This window comes from Planococcus citri, chromosome 5 (assembly GCF_950023065.1).
Source record: "Planococcus citri chromosome 5, ihPlaCitr1.1, whole genome shotgun sequence".
NCBI lineage: Eukaryota > Metazoa > Arthropoda > Insecta > Hemiptera > Pseudococcidae > Planococcus > Planococcus citri.
Genome location: NC_088681.1, coordinates 22,386,371 through 22,401,821, shown reverse-complemented (window position 1 = coordinate 22,401,821; position 15,451 = coordinate 22,386,371). Strand labels below are relative to the sequence as shown.

General features: G+C 34.9%; 1 protein-coding gene across 2 annotated transcripts in view; it reads left to right on the top strand.

The window, feature by feature from the left end:
• Syn (synapsin) overlaps positions 1-15,451 on the top strand; it is a 71,978-nt gene that overhangs the window by 38,044 nt on the left and 18,483 nt on the right. The window contains exon 1 of one of the 2 annotated variants that reach the window (XM_065369367.1): positions 12,242-12,468. The exons of the other annotated variant lie outside the window; for it this stretch is intronic. The gene's annotated coding sequence lies outside the window, so the exon portion shown is untranslated. Of the gene's footprint in view, positions 1-12,241; positions 12,469-15,451 lie in introns of those variants that run through there. 2 annotated transcript variants of the gene reach the window in all.

Here is a 15,451-nt window from a genome sequence, read left to right as displayed (position 1 = left end):
ACCTATGCGAAAAGAAACCCTACTAAGGATTACGTTGAAACACACAGTGCAGCGTATCGTAGAAGAGATGGAGAGAAAAAGGAGGTTAAAATTAAACACGAGATGGAAAATGTTGACGATACACGCGGGCTTGCTTGACTCGGTTTGGCTTGGTGGCCTGGTGAGGCAGAAACAGGGGCACATGATACGTTTAGTGAAACGTTTACGATTATATTCGGATCAATAAAATTCTGCCTTTACTACCGTGTGTAGATTAAACGTTAGGTACCGAAGTTAGCGAAATATCGATTTTTACTATATTTTTCTTGCTCGACTGCTCCTTCTGTGTTACCCCTGCTGAACACCTCCTTTCTGGGATTTATTCTGTTTTTCGTTGTACTACGTACACACACAGGTTGTGCTGGTGTAAAAGCAACGACGACGGCGGCGGAAAATGACCTGCATTTTATTACACGACGAAGAACGCGAGACAAAAGGTGAACTGAAATTCCGGCGACGTGGTATACCTACCATCCTACCTACTTATTGGGTAAATAGGACGGTGTGTAATTTTCATCGTCGTATTTGACGATAAATATTTGACTTGGATTTTGGAGGATTGGAAAATACTATAGGTATACAACATACGATAGAGGGCGATATCTTTTTATTTGAACGTGCTTGTTTAAATTGTATCCTCGTATTCCTACGTACCTATAGTATTTGATTTGCCCATACTTAGCCACCGCGCCAAGAAGATGGAGAACGACCGAAGACGCGTTTTCTTCGTTTATTATTTTCCATAAGTTGATTCTTTCTTGCCTCTCTTGCGCCTGGATTTTGGTGCTCTTTGTTACAGCGCTATACGACGACGCGATCGTTCTTTTCTTATGGAATCTTACGACTACGAAAGGTACTCGACTACTCGTATATACTTTTACTCGGACCTTTTTCTTGAACTCGGAGCTCGTCGAGTAAGAGATGGAAAAGTTTTTATGGAGATTTGTTGAGTAAACTTTTCGAAAAGGGCTCTCAGTCGAGTTTACTTTATTCCGAGTCGTCGAGAATGGTGTTGTTTTACATGAGGCGAGGTATATGTATACTTTAGGTATGGTAGGTAATAGGTGTATCTTTTTTAATATGCGTGCTCTGTATCAGTTATACTACTCAAGTTTTTGTTATAACTTTATTTACCGCTCGTATTGATTTTTATGTCTGCTAGATTGGCGTATATATTTTTTTTAACCGACGTCTCGTGTTAATTAATTATACGTTGGTAGGTGTACATCATTGGATAAGAATGAAATTACTTTACGCAATATACAAGGTGTCCTAGTAAATGTATAGTTTATGTTTCGAATTTTGAGCTAATATGGTTTCCTTAGATTTGTTGAGAAGGATTAAGGAGCTCGAAAGGATTCAGAGGGTAGGACTGAAGAAGTTGGCTTATGTTCAAACTCAGCACCTATTACTCCTGTGAGTGAAGGTTTCTTTCAAATTTTGCTCAACGTTGGGAGCCGCTGTGTCTGTAGAGGTATTTAGATCCCTTTTCAAAAAATTTGTTTGATCAAAATAAGGCAATACACGATCTTATTTGTGATTTTTTCAAATTTTTTAAAGATAGCTTTCAATTTTTGTTCTTATAGTAAAATATTCAGCTACCATATTTCGAGTAGGTTGAAACAGATTTTGAAAAATTATGCCCAAATTGATGAAATAGGGTGGCCTGAATCCATGTTTTGTAGAAGCTGAATTCCATTTGAGACATTATCATAACATTTTTTTATAAACTCCAAACCCCAGATAATCTGTTGGAGCCTTTAAATCAGCGATTCGAAGCCACCTTGTATGAACAAAAGTGCCTACCTATATTTACGTTGAACTCGAGCTTTTTATTTTTCATTTTGAAATTTTATAAACGTTTTGATACGGATTTGGGATTTATAGCTCTGTAAGTATTATACGACACCGTTAAAGTCTCCGATTGTTAAATTTTATAACGTTTAATATCCCGTTTTTTAAGTAGTCTAGATGTTTATAGAGTTCCAACCTACTCAATTTTTGGATTTTTGAATTGTTGGTACGTACTTTTTAAAAAAAATTGATCTTTAATGGTACCGTTTGTCAAATTAAAAAGAGTGGAGGTGTGATTATTTAGGACATTTCCTCGTATTCTTCATCTCACTCGAGTATTTTTCTCACTAAGATGAAGGAAAAATGGAAATGAGTTCAAACTATGGGGGAAAATGTCAACTTAGGGTATGGATGGATATTTTTTCGATGACGCTGTTTTTCCTTTTAGTCCTTTGGAGATACGTAGTGACGAAATAAAGATCACTTTTACTATAAAAACACTATATTTATTACGAGAACTGCGACGGCCGTTTCGGTACGACACGTACCATCTTCAAGGCATAAAAGTGATCTTTATTTCGTCATTATGCAAAACACTAAAAGTGATAACCTCCTTAACACATGAGATACGTAGGTTATTGACCCATAAATCCAAAACTGGGCTCCCAGTAGAAAGTAGATTTCAAAATAGGAATAAGAGAGGCCTACATTTTGGTTTTGAAGGAAAGAAAACTGTCATCAGAACAAGAATCAACTTCTATAAAACTCCCAAATTTTGACATCAAAATTGTATTTTTTTAAATTTTGGAGCTCAAATTTTTCCCGTCTGAAAGGTGCAGTTTCACTTTCGTAGTCAAATTGGTTTCAGAATCAAAGTCAGAGACTTCAAAAACTTACTATTCAATAACTGAGTGTACAATAGTCCTGCTTTCCCTGCTTTTGTCCTGCTTCATGACCAAAATTGCCATAGAGTCCAGCTTTTTGACCAAAACTGCAAAAAAACTCTGTTTTTTGCAAAAATTGCAAAAAAAGTGCTGTTTTGTTCCAAAATTTTCAAAAAGTCCTGCTTTTTGCTGAAATCGCAAAAAGAACGTCTTGTTTTTTTCAAATTTCCAACTATGTTTTTAAATTTTCCATTCAGGTATTTTATTCTTCTTTCAGAATTTTGATTTTTTTTTTTTGAAAACAGAAAAAGCGTTGCTTTTTTTACCAAAATTACCTACGAAAAAAAATTTTGCTTTTTATCATAACTGCAAAAAAATGCTGCATTCTACATACCAAAATTTCAAAAGTCTTGCTTTCTGTGGAAATTTCCAGAAAAAGTATAGCGTCGTACCAAATGTTTGAAAAAAATCTTGTTTTTGTCAAACTTGCAGAAATGTCCAGTTTCTGCCAAATGGCAAAAAATTCATGCTTTTTCCCAATACCTAATCATAATAATTTTGATTGAAATTTTCCATTCATTTCTTCCCTCTTTCAGAATTGAATTTCGTTTTTAGTTCCCTTTTAAATTCCAAAATTGCAAAAAAAAATCGTTTTTTTCAAATCAAAACTTCAAAAAATTCTGCTTTTTTGCCTAAACTTCTACAAATTTTACATTTCAATCAAAACTGCGAAAAGATCTGCTCTTTACCAAAATTGCAGAAAAGTTCTGTTTTTTCATCAAAATTGCAAAAAAAATCAGTTTTTTGTTCAAAACTGCAAAAATTTCATCTTTTTTATCAAAAAGACAAAAAATTTTGCTTTTTACCAAAAGTTGCATAAATATTCTGTTTTTTCATCAAAATTGCAAAAAGTTCAGCTTTGTATTCAAAACTACAAAAATTTCTGCTGTTTACAAAATGTTGCAGAAATGTTCTGTTTTTTCGATAAAATTTTTGAAAAGTTCAGATTTTTCTGCTTTTTGTTTAAAACAGCAAAAAATAACACTTTTTTTTATCAAAACTGCAAAAAATTCTGATTTGTGCTAAAAATTAATTTAAAAAAGTTCCATTCTTTCATCGAAATTGCAAAAAAGATCAGCTTTTTTGTCAAAACTACAAAAAAGTTTGCTTTTTACCAAAAATTGCAGAAAAGTTCAGTTTTATATTCAAAACTGCAAAAACTTTCTGCTTTTTGGTCAAAACAGCAAAAAATTACACTTTTTATTTGGCAAAACTGCAAGAAATCCTGATTTGTGCCAAAATTTAAGTATTTTAAAAAATTGCAAAAAAGTTCAAACTGGAAAAAAGTCTTGTTTTTTTTGTAAAAACTGCAAAAAAATTTGATTTTGTATCATTGCAGAAAAGTTTGCGTTTTTGTAAAAGCTGCAAAGAATTTTTCTTTTTTCCAAAAATTGCAGAAAAGTTCTGTTTTCTCAACAAACATCGACACCCTTCTATAACTCTTCAAAATTCATACCACAACCACAGTCAGAGCTGAACAAAATTGAAGTAGATAATACTCTAGATGATACTGACAACTACCACACCTTTGATGACACATATGTCAGTGACAGTGAACATGTGGGTGGTAATAATAATTTTGACTGGCCAGGTTCTATTATTGATGAGATTAATGTCCTAGAGAATCAGCTGAAACATATACCCTCTTTACTGACATGCGTTGAAGAAATTGGTGCACAAGTAAACGATATCCTACAGATGGTAAAAAATATTCAGGAACGTGTGATCCAACTTGAAACTCATGTGTCTTTGAAACGTACAGAAACCTGGTCACTTTCTGAGAAAAAAACGAAGTCTCCAGCTGCATTGAATGAAAACCTAAATACTCACAGAAAAAAGGACATAATCGATCCTCCAGTCCAGTTCAAATCATCCAAGAAACTGAAGCATAGGGTGCTTCTAGTAGGAGACAGTCATGTTAGAGGACTTCAGCACCTTCTCACTCAAATACTGGGTAATTCAATCTTCACAATCGAGGCCCTCAGCAAACCAGGGACATCACTGGCAGAGTGCTCACGAAGTGTTGATCTTCTAACATCCAATTATACTGCTGATGATGTAGTTCTATTCATTGGAGGCTCAAATAATCCTACTACAGAAATCATCAATGAACATATTCAAAATGTTAGAAAAATCTCATCAAGAACTCATGCCATCCAATATGAGATACCCTACACAATGAATAAGAAGGCTGATAAGGGCATTGCTTCCGCAAATAGGCATATTCGAGCTATATTGTCAGTGCTGGATGAAGTGTACCTACAGTGGCGTTGCTTTAAACCTCGTCGTATTCATTATACTCATGGAAGACATCTCAATGAGAATGGTAAGAGGTATCTATGTGGAAATATTGCTCGTTTTTTGTTTACTCTGTTTAATGTTTGTACAGTGACTAGTATTAGCTCTAAAAAGCCCCTTGATGGGACAAATTTATGTAATTCTAAATCTAGTGCATCCACCCACCAACCACCTACCTATTCCTCAATGACGAAAAGGACACATGGCATACATTGGAGGAAACCTAATAAAACCAAGTTTTCTCCCCACCTTACTCAATCTACATCTGTGCTGAACTCTTCAGAAAAGCTAAACTCAACCTCGATTATACCACATGCTCCTCCTCCTCCTCCTCCTCCTCCTCCTAGTTCTGTTCCTCTCAGAATGCCTCCAGTGCAACCAAATGTGTCCAATGCAGCCCAATTTCAACACCCACCACCCATGTATTTCAGTCAACCACCAGTTATGATGCCGATGCTTATCAATCACCAACCTAATTATTCTGGCCATTATTCAGGCAACCCACCTACAATTGCTACGCATCCACCAAATTTTCATTTGCCTCTGGCTACTCTATAAATTCAAGCCAGCAAATTGTACAGCTCCTAACGCTCAATGTGCAATCACTCTCAAATAAAATTGCCCTATTGAATGATTACCTTAGAAAATCCAACTGTCAACTGATCTGTTTAACAGAACATTGGTTGAATTCTAACCAACTAGGCTCTCTGTACATTAATGGCTACTCTGTTGCTTCTGCTTACTGTCGAAATAGTTTGAAAGGAGGCGGATCATGCATCTTGATTCAAGACTCCAGTAATCTGGTGTGTAACTCACGTAAAGATGTTCAGGTGCTGTCAGTAGACCAGCATATTGAAATATCAGCAATTTCAGTTCCCTCCCTCCACCTAAATATACTCTCCATATACCGATCACCCTCAGGTATGCCTGACATATTTTTTAGCAAATTAGAACATGCCATTACCCTTCTCCTCAATAATAGTTACCAAATTGTGGTTGGTGGTGATTTTAATATCAATATTTTAGATGATAATGTTATATCTCGTAGATTTTTCTTGTTACTGTCATCATATGGTCTGAAGCTGACATGTTATCAGCCCACCAGGCTTGGAAATTGTATTGATAATTTTATCTGTAATAGGGATTCTGAGTTTTCTTCCAGGGTAGATAGGGGAGATTGTTGTACCCCGGACCTGTTGTACCAGGGATCTTTCCCTCACTAAGGCCCCTAGCGGAATTCGGACTCCACAACGTTCTAAAGCATCACTAGGGTATGTCACAAAATGAACCATAGGCTATGAAGTTTTCATTTGAAAATTTTGCACACGATTATCACGTCTGAAAACGAAAAATTACATTTTGCCATGTTTTGTGAACTGATTTTGGCCTATTGTTTATTTGAAATTTGTCAAACCAATTAGTGCAACGTGTAGCTACACCATCCAAGTGTAAGTACACATATTCACTTTTTGGAAAAATATTGTGTGAAATTTTGTAGAAATTTTTTTCTAAATTTTAGGAGGTCTTGTACCTAGGACCAAATTTCATCGTGTACCACGGACCGCAATTTTTTCATCATAATTTTCACGAATTTTGATACTTTTTCAGATGCCAGGATGCCCTTTACACAGTTTTTACATTGTAGCATCTGAAAACGTTTCAAAATTGGTTAAAATTGGTTGAAATTTGAGGAAAAATCTATGGTCCCTGGTAAAACATGACAAACTTATGGAATTATTAAAAAAAATTCAGAAAAATTTTATATGATCTTATTGTAAAAAGTAAGTATGTATAATGAATGTATATGATCCATACGTGAACTTTATGCCTTCACGGCCAACTTTTAGGCATTTTCCAGGGTAAATTTCTTTTTGGTCCTTGGTACACGACCCGTTGTACCATGGACCAAAAAAAAGTGACTTTTTCAAAAAATTCTGGAGGGGAGGGGAATGAGTTTTGAACAAATGTGAATATCTCGTTTTTTTTGTAAAAGACCATTCTTTGATGCACCCTATTCACATTTTCAAAAATAGTTAATGGGTGGAGTCCATTCCCAAAAAACGAAAAATCGGTCCCTGGTACAACAATCTCCCCTACACCACATATATCGGATCACAATAGTGTACTCCTATCCTTGAAACTGGTCAAAAAATCTGTGAATACAGCAAAACAACCTCTTTTAAAAAAACGTATGTTCTCTAAAACAAATTTTGAAAAATTTTTCCACTCTCTGGATTCTGAAAATTGGGATGCACTGAAAATAGGTGATATTAATTCAAAATTTTCTAATTTTTTAAATATTTTTTTGAACCACTACAACTTATCTTTCCCACTTCAAACTTACACAAATCATAACCCTAACCACTTACATTATCCTCATAGTATTCAAACCCAAATACGCACTCTAAAAACTAGACTATTAGAATCTTACTCAAATTGGAAATTTGGTGGGTCTGAAGATGATAAAATTGAATACAAGCTCCGTCAAAAGGAATATAAAAAATTGATCAATTGGGCAAATATAGAATCAAACTCTCACAAAGTTGCAATCTCAAATAATATCTGCAAAACTACATGGAAGATAATAAACTCATATCAACCATGCAAACAAACCATTGATCATATTACATTCCAAGATACCAAATATACCAACTCAGCTGATATGGCTAGGTTATTCAGCCAACATTTTGCAACTGTTGCGAATAACGTAGTTAATTCTTCTCAAACATTGGACCCATTATCCCTTATTCTAGCTAATGAATCCTCAATATTTGTGTTACCAGCTACTGCAGCTGAAGTCTCTAATGTCATACAAGGTCTCAAAAATTCCAACTCTAGGGATAGTTATGGCTTAGATGTAGGTATTATCAAACAAGCTGATCGCTACATATCTCATATACTTGCTGAACTTTTTAATGACTCCATAGATCAGGGAAAATTTCCAGAAAGCTTGAAATCAAGTATTGTAACCCCTGTGCATAAAAAAGGAGAAAAATCAAATTTAAACAACTATAGGCCCATCTCTGTAACACCAGTATTTTCAAAGATTTTTGAGCGTCTGTTGTATAATCGACTGATACGATTCCTATCAGCTAACAGCATTCTAAGTGAAACACAATTTGGCTTCCGTCGTGGAAAAAACACCACCAAAGCAATATTCAATTTATTGAACAAAATTCTCCAAGCTGGCCAAGAGGGTGAAAATTCATTGGCAATATTCTGTGACTTATCGAAAGCTTTTGATACCATGAACCACAGAATTCTACTGGGAAAGTTGGAAAAATATGGAATAAGGGGTCCAATCCACAGTTGGCTGAAATCCTTCCTCAAAAATAGGGTACAAATAGTCAAAATCCAAAATGGTGAGACTTACACCTTTTCTGAAGAGAAAATAATAGACAAAGGAGTCCCCCAAGGTTCCATACTTGGACCTTTATTGTTCATTCTCTATGTTAACGATTTGTCATCTTACATTAATGCACTTCTAACCCAGTTTGCAGATGATACAACTATGTTTTTAAAAGGTGGTAGCTGGGACACACTGCTTAAAAAAACAGAACATGTTCTCAAAAACTTGATCTGCTGGTTTAATGCAAATTGCATGAGCTTAAACTTGGAAAAAACAGTAACAGTGCCTTTCGATGTAACCCCCAAGGAGGCAGACCTGGTAGCAGAAACTCTCTCAACTCTACCTAATGTCTCTTGTGCTGCAAAGTTCTTAGGGGTTGATATTCAATGCAATTTAAAATGGGATGTATACATCACTAAATTAACCAGTCGTTTGTCGTCTATAAACTTTTTACTCTTTCAGCTACGCCAAATTACAAATCAAAAAACTCTCAGACTTGCATATTTTGGACTATTCCACTCCACAATGGCCTATGGGGTAGTTTTTTGGGGAGGTAATGCATCTTATGTCAAGCAAATACTCACACTACAAAAACGTGCGATAAGAACAATTTATAAACTACCTCTAAGACAAATATGCAGACCCACCTTTGTTGATAATAAAATTCTCACTACAATATCACAATATATTCTGGACATATCTATCATGGTTTATACTGGGGTTATAACCTTTCCAAAAATTACCCATCCATACAGTACCAGATCACGAGGTAACCTCAGAACCCCCCACCACCGCACAAAACTTCTCCAGAGCAGCACTGTATCATCTGCTGCAAAGGTATATAATCGGATTCCAGGGAGTGTAAAAAACCAGCCAACTGCAAAAAAATTCAAACATGTCCTGAAAGAATGGCTGATAACTAGGGCTTATTATACCCTGGAAGAATATCTCAGCTCCCCGGATCAATAAGAGTTCAAATTTTTTGAAATAACCTGGAGTAGATTTCATGTACCCATAGTTTTAAATCATCTTTTATGTTTTAATCAAGTTTTTTACCCTATATTTTAAAGCTGAAATTTGTATTCTGTGTACTTACATGCTTAACTTGATACGATGGCAGCAATGATGCCGCATGTATCTCAAATAAAGAATTTGAATTTGAATTTGAGATCTGCTTTTTGGTTAAACTGCAAAAAGTTCTACTTTTTTGTCATAACTGCGAGAAATTCTGCTTTTTACAAAAAATTGTTAAAGAAGTTCTGTTTTTTTAAATCAAAATGGCAAAAAAGTTCTGTTTTTTTTGTCAAAATCGCAGAAAAGTTCTGTTTTCTGGTCAAAACTACAAAAAATTCTACTTCTTGCATGAAATTACTGAAAAACTCTGTTTTTTGTAAGAACTGCCAAAAAAGCTATAACTTATCCTATTTACAAAAAATGCTAGTATTTTAAGTAAATTCTATTTAATTTTTTTTTTTCAAAATCAAAATGGCTGAAAAGTTCTATGTATTTCTTTCGTCAAAGTTGCAGAAAAGTTCTGTTTTTTTTTTTTTTGTAAAAATTGCAAAAAAATGATGTTTTTTGCCAAAGTTCCAAGAAATTCCGTCTTTTGCCAAAATTGTTGAAGTCATTTTGGCATCATTTTTATGAAAATGATGTTTTTTTACTGTTTCTTTTTTTTATCGAAAATTGAAGAATATAAATTTTGACCCAGCTCTCCCCTCCCAATAAACTCAAATTGAATCTTTTGAGAAAATTTTCTCCCAAATAAAGTCTTGCTTTTTTTCCAGATGTGTGAAAAATTCATGTTTTCCTCCATTTTTTTGAATCGGACTTTGAAATTTTCCACGATGTTCTTTTTTTTTTCTTCGGAATTTTAAAAATGGAAAAAGGCCACCCCACCCCAAATCGTGCATTTGAAAAAATTGTCCGTTAAGTAACTCTTGATTTTACATGTTATTTTTTATTTTTAAGTATTTTTTTAAAATTGGAATTTGAGTTACCTGCAGACGATACAACTGATGAGTAGTTTCTTCAAATGATTTTGTTAGGTTAAAAATATCTCAGTGTTGTCATCGCTCGTTTCTTATTCGAAGTTTATTCAGATTTTTTATGACTGATATTTTTTCAAATTTTTTCAAATTACTTCAATTTAAGATACTTTAACAGCATAATTATGTTGACTTGAGCTTTCTTAAATCTGTATTCATATTATGCATATTCATACTCGTACATTTACATATTTTTTCCATCTACTCGTAAAAGAATCAATACCCAGGGAGAGAAATGAGGCCTTCGAAGATGAAAATTCTCAAGAATCTGATCTCGTCGTGGCGTATAAGAACACCCCCAACTCCATTTCTTTGGTCGATCTGCTCCTTCCTCGTAATATCACCGAATGCGAAAATTTATGAATAAATCATGACTCATGCCTATACGCAGAAAGCTTTTACTCGTATATACGAAATTTTCACCAACCGATGAGGAAGAGCAGAACCTTTCGCTTAATGAATTTACCTAGTACTTCTCCTCTCGTTGATTCGTAAACACGATAATTGACTGATTCACAGCGCCAAGAACATCAATAACTATCCCATTACCTATTCACTGTATCTGTACCGATGGGGTAAAGATGTGAAGAGGTTTCAGCGTCAGCATGTTGAACTTGATGAAACCACGAAGAGAGTAATTAATTATCAGACGTGTAATTTTAAATTAGCTAGCCCAGTTTGATGGCAGCGCAGTGTAAATAGGTAATAGGGTGTATAACAAGTTACATACCTATCAAGTATCTGTAATACTCTTATGGTTGAAAAGGTCGCTCGTTAAAAATGTACCTACGAAAAAATCCACTCGATAAATTACTTCCATGGGGAGAATTGTCTTATACTTATACGTATACTGGTAGTTGCTTTTATCGAATTATTTCCGTTCAAAATGTACACTACGAATACACTGCAGGCTGTTGGCTCATGGCTGGCAAGCTCGAGGGTGTAGAGAAGGGTTAGAAAAGAGGTAAATTCAATTCTGCGAGTAGGTATATATATATCGTTGGGTAGTTCATCGATATAATGGGTTAGTAAAAATGAAAGAAAAAACCGATTACTGTATATTACAGTGAACTTACCACCAACCTCTAGAATGTGGTTATAGTGGTCTTTACGAAAAAATGGGGAAAAAATCAATGCTATTTGTACAACAATTCGTGTTAGGGGGTGTTGGTATAGGCACATTATCGGGTACCTATGGTTGTACGTATGTTCGAGTACCTCTACCTACCTACAACATCGAGATATCCCAGTTCAACGTCACGATAAAAGCTGAAATTTTCCACTTTAATTGAGCTTTTTAGCGTCAACTTAGCGAAAAACGAAGACCAGAGAGAGAGAGGATACGTTGTGTTTAGTTCGATTGAAAGTGAATTTCTGTTCGAGTTCGCACGCTATGTTCCCAGAGAGAGACAGAGACAGACACAGAGAAAGAGATGGGGAAAAGGTCGCATTTACACGATGTGTGTAATGTGTGGGTGTGGGTGCGAATGCGAGTTGATACTACGAAGACGGGAAGACGACCAAGAAATACACAAGTTTAGTGGAAGTTTAATAGTAAATATGTAATTGGACGTTGGTAACAACTGGCTGCCGCTGCCTGCTTTCGTTGGTATAGATTTTTCACATTTTGTATAGTGATAGACCTCGGCTTTACGCCGAAAATGTGTATGTTCGAGCCACTGAACTTTTTAGTTGGGGAAAAATTCGCTTGAGGCGTTGTGCCGGCTTTTTAAAAGCACGAAACGCGCATTGATTTTACAAGCTGTAAATTTCTAACCCAGCATTCGCTGCAAAAGGGCGTGTAACTTGAGAAAGTTCGAGTTCGGATACGTTGGCTTTGGCTTTTAGCAGTTACCGTTCGTCTTATTTGAAGCGCGATTGTGCGTTTTTATTTCTCGACGTTTTTTTAAAGAAATATTACGCGAACGTGTGTTTTTTGTGTTTCGTTGCGAGTTTTTTTAATTCGAGATTAATTTTCGAGCCAATTTCGCCAAAGGTTAGTGTGGATTTTGTATTCGTGTTTTTATGTGCTGTGTGAAAAAAGGGGTGAAAATTTGACGCGAATGGTGAGAAAAATTTTAGGGTGGGATTTTCGATGATTAGATTATTCAAGTTGTGTAAGTTGATCAATTTTGAGAATTTTTTTCAAACTTAATGGTTTTTGGAAAAAATGAAAAAAAAATTCTTTTCGAAATTTATGAGCAAATCGTTCAAGCGTTGAATATCTTGATCGTTCAATAGTGAATTTACGAGTTATTTAAATTGCCTAATACATATTTGAACGTTGTAAATAATCAACGTCCAGTCGCTGTCCGCAGATGCATTATTTATAGCCTGTATGTGGTCGTGTTGAATAAGTCACATACTCGAAATGCCGTAAATTTTTCATACCCTGTGTGTTATTTTGATCTAAGAATCGCCTCGTCTTCTCCTCCATTCTCTGGGTGATTTTCCTAGGTTTTTGGGAAGTTCCTAGTTTATTCAACTCTGTGAAGAATTTTAAAGTATCTTAGAGTATCGAATTGAATTAGTGTCAATTTGTTGAATGGCCTGTGATGGATGATTCATTCCTGTAGGACACGTCTGTCATCTGGGTGGATTTTTTTCAGTGGATTGCCTTTTGATTGAGTGACTGAGACTAGTTAGAATTGATCTAATTTTGCTTTTAAACTTTTAAACAGGGTTTCTGATATTTTGCCAATTCTAATTTTGTTGCGGTTTTCTTTTTTTTTTTTTTCAAATCAGACTTTAAAGTTTCAATTTATTTTCTTTTTTGTAGAATTTTGAAAAAATATTATTTTTCCTACCTGACTGATGAAACAATTTTGTGTAGAAATAATCTTTAGCAGATGGAAAAATACAAAAATTTTCGGAATATTTTCCGCCCTGTCTTCTCTCAGTCAGAAACACATTCCTGTGCTTTCTTTCCTTTGTTGTACCTACTACCTAAGTCATTTTCGAAGATCGAGAATGTTCTTGTTTCCGAAAACATTTGAAAAGTATGCTAAAAGAGCTTCTTCTTTTGATATTTCAAACTGAAAATTTCCCAAAAATGTTATGCCTCGCTTTTCAAAGTAATTTTTCATGGATTGATTTGCATTTTTTTAGAACAATTAGGTATCTACGTTGAACAAAGTATAATACGTAATATTTCCATTGAAAACTTTCGAAACAAGTTGAAAAATTTGAAAAACGAAAAATTGCGATAGTAAAAATGTTCTCAATAATCGTCGTCCTCCTTCTTTACTCCCTCACCCTATCAAAAAAATAACCTATTGGAAACCCAAGTGAAAAATTTTGGTGTAAAATTCTGACCTCTCCCCTCCTTCTCCAAAAGAATTCGTGAGGTGTTTATACATACATAGAATGCTTCGCTCATAAAAAATTGAAATGGTAGGTATTTTTGACACCCCTCCCTCCCCCCTCACACCGAAAAAATCTTGAAATGTCCAAAGACGTTTAAAAAAACGAAAAATTGAAAATATGGTCAACTCTCGTCGTCCCTCCACTCCCTTTCCCTCCAACCCTCCCCCCCGCGTCAAAAAAATATTGGATACTCAAGTGAAAAATTTAGGTATAAAATTCTGACCCCCCCCTCCCCTCCTTTTCCAAAAAAATTCGTGAAATGTTCGCACAATGCTTCGTTCATGAGAAATTGAAATGATAGAAGTATTTTTGATAAATCTTCCCCCTCCCTCCCTCCCTCCGAAAAAATCTTCAAATGTTCGAAGACGTTTTTTTAAAATGAAAAATTGTCGTGTAAAATTTTGAAGCTCCCTCTCCCTTCCGCATTAAGAAGTCAGTTGCAAGGTGTTTGAAAAATGTCCGGCTAGAAGTCTTGCTTTCTCATTTCGAAATTTTTTTAGACACCTCTTTTGAAAAGAAAACATGTTCTGAATATAATGTACATATTAACAAACCATAGTTTCTCAAATTTTTTTCAAGTTTATAAGTTTATTTTGGAGCTCACATCAAAAAAGAGAATTAAAATTCGAAATTGGCCCTGTTAGAACAACAATCGACAAATCAGATAATTTTCAATTAAAAAAATAATGATAATAATCATAATTCAGCATAAAATTTGGGAGTTTAGAAATGTCGGTTTGACACGTTTTCTTAAATGGATATTTTTATTGGATTTGATTTAGCTGAATTAAGGGGAGAGGGGAGGGGGTTGAAAAGTCGTGAGAAAAAAATAATAATGATGAGAAATATGATATGAAATACGATGGTGGGGCTAAACCCCTTCCCCTCGCCTTTCAATGGATGAAAACTCAATATGAGACACACAAAAAATAAAGCGTTTTGCTTTTTTGAATAAATTTTTTGGATTAATTTTCGCCCCAGGTGTATTTTATCTCTTGTTGCGTGAAATTCTCAATCGTATTATGTGAAAGAATGTTAGAAGATCATTCCAAAATTCGACTTTCAGGCTTGAAAATCTTGTTTTACCCTCCCCTAGGGAATATGCTGGCTACGTCATTCTCCGGTGAAATAAGTTGCCTATTCAGTTTGCCGTAAATAATGAATTCTGAATTTCTGAAATGATGATCGTGTAAAATAAGTTGCCTACGTGGTTCGCCGTAAATACGCATTGCTGCGTAACTCGAATCAAAATTATGTTAGATCGACCAATTTCGCTCGATTTTTTCGCAAGTTGTTTTCCTCTTTTTTTTACAGTCTGGTGAAGTTTCTTCCTAATCCTTCAAGGGCTGAGAGTAAACGTCGTAATTTTCACGAATTTACAGTTTTTGGAAAATCAGTGGAAATTTAAAGGTTTTTATCTTGAGACTCGTTGAACTTGGAGCGAGCATATCTTTTTGCGGTATTTTAGAGAGAATAAGTAGGAAATTTCGAGTTGGTATTGAATCTATAAGATCTGAGCACTCCCGAGGTGATTTGGAGGGGGGGGGGTGTGTCGAAAAACAAACAAAATTTGATCGAAATTGAAAGAAAAACTAAAAGCCAATTAAAATATC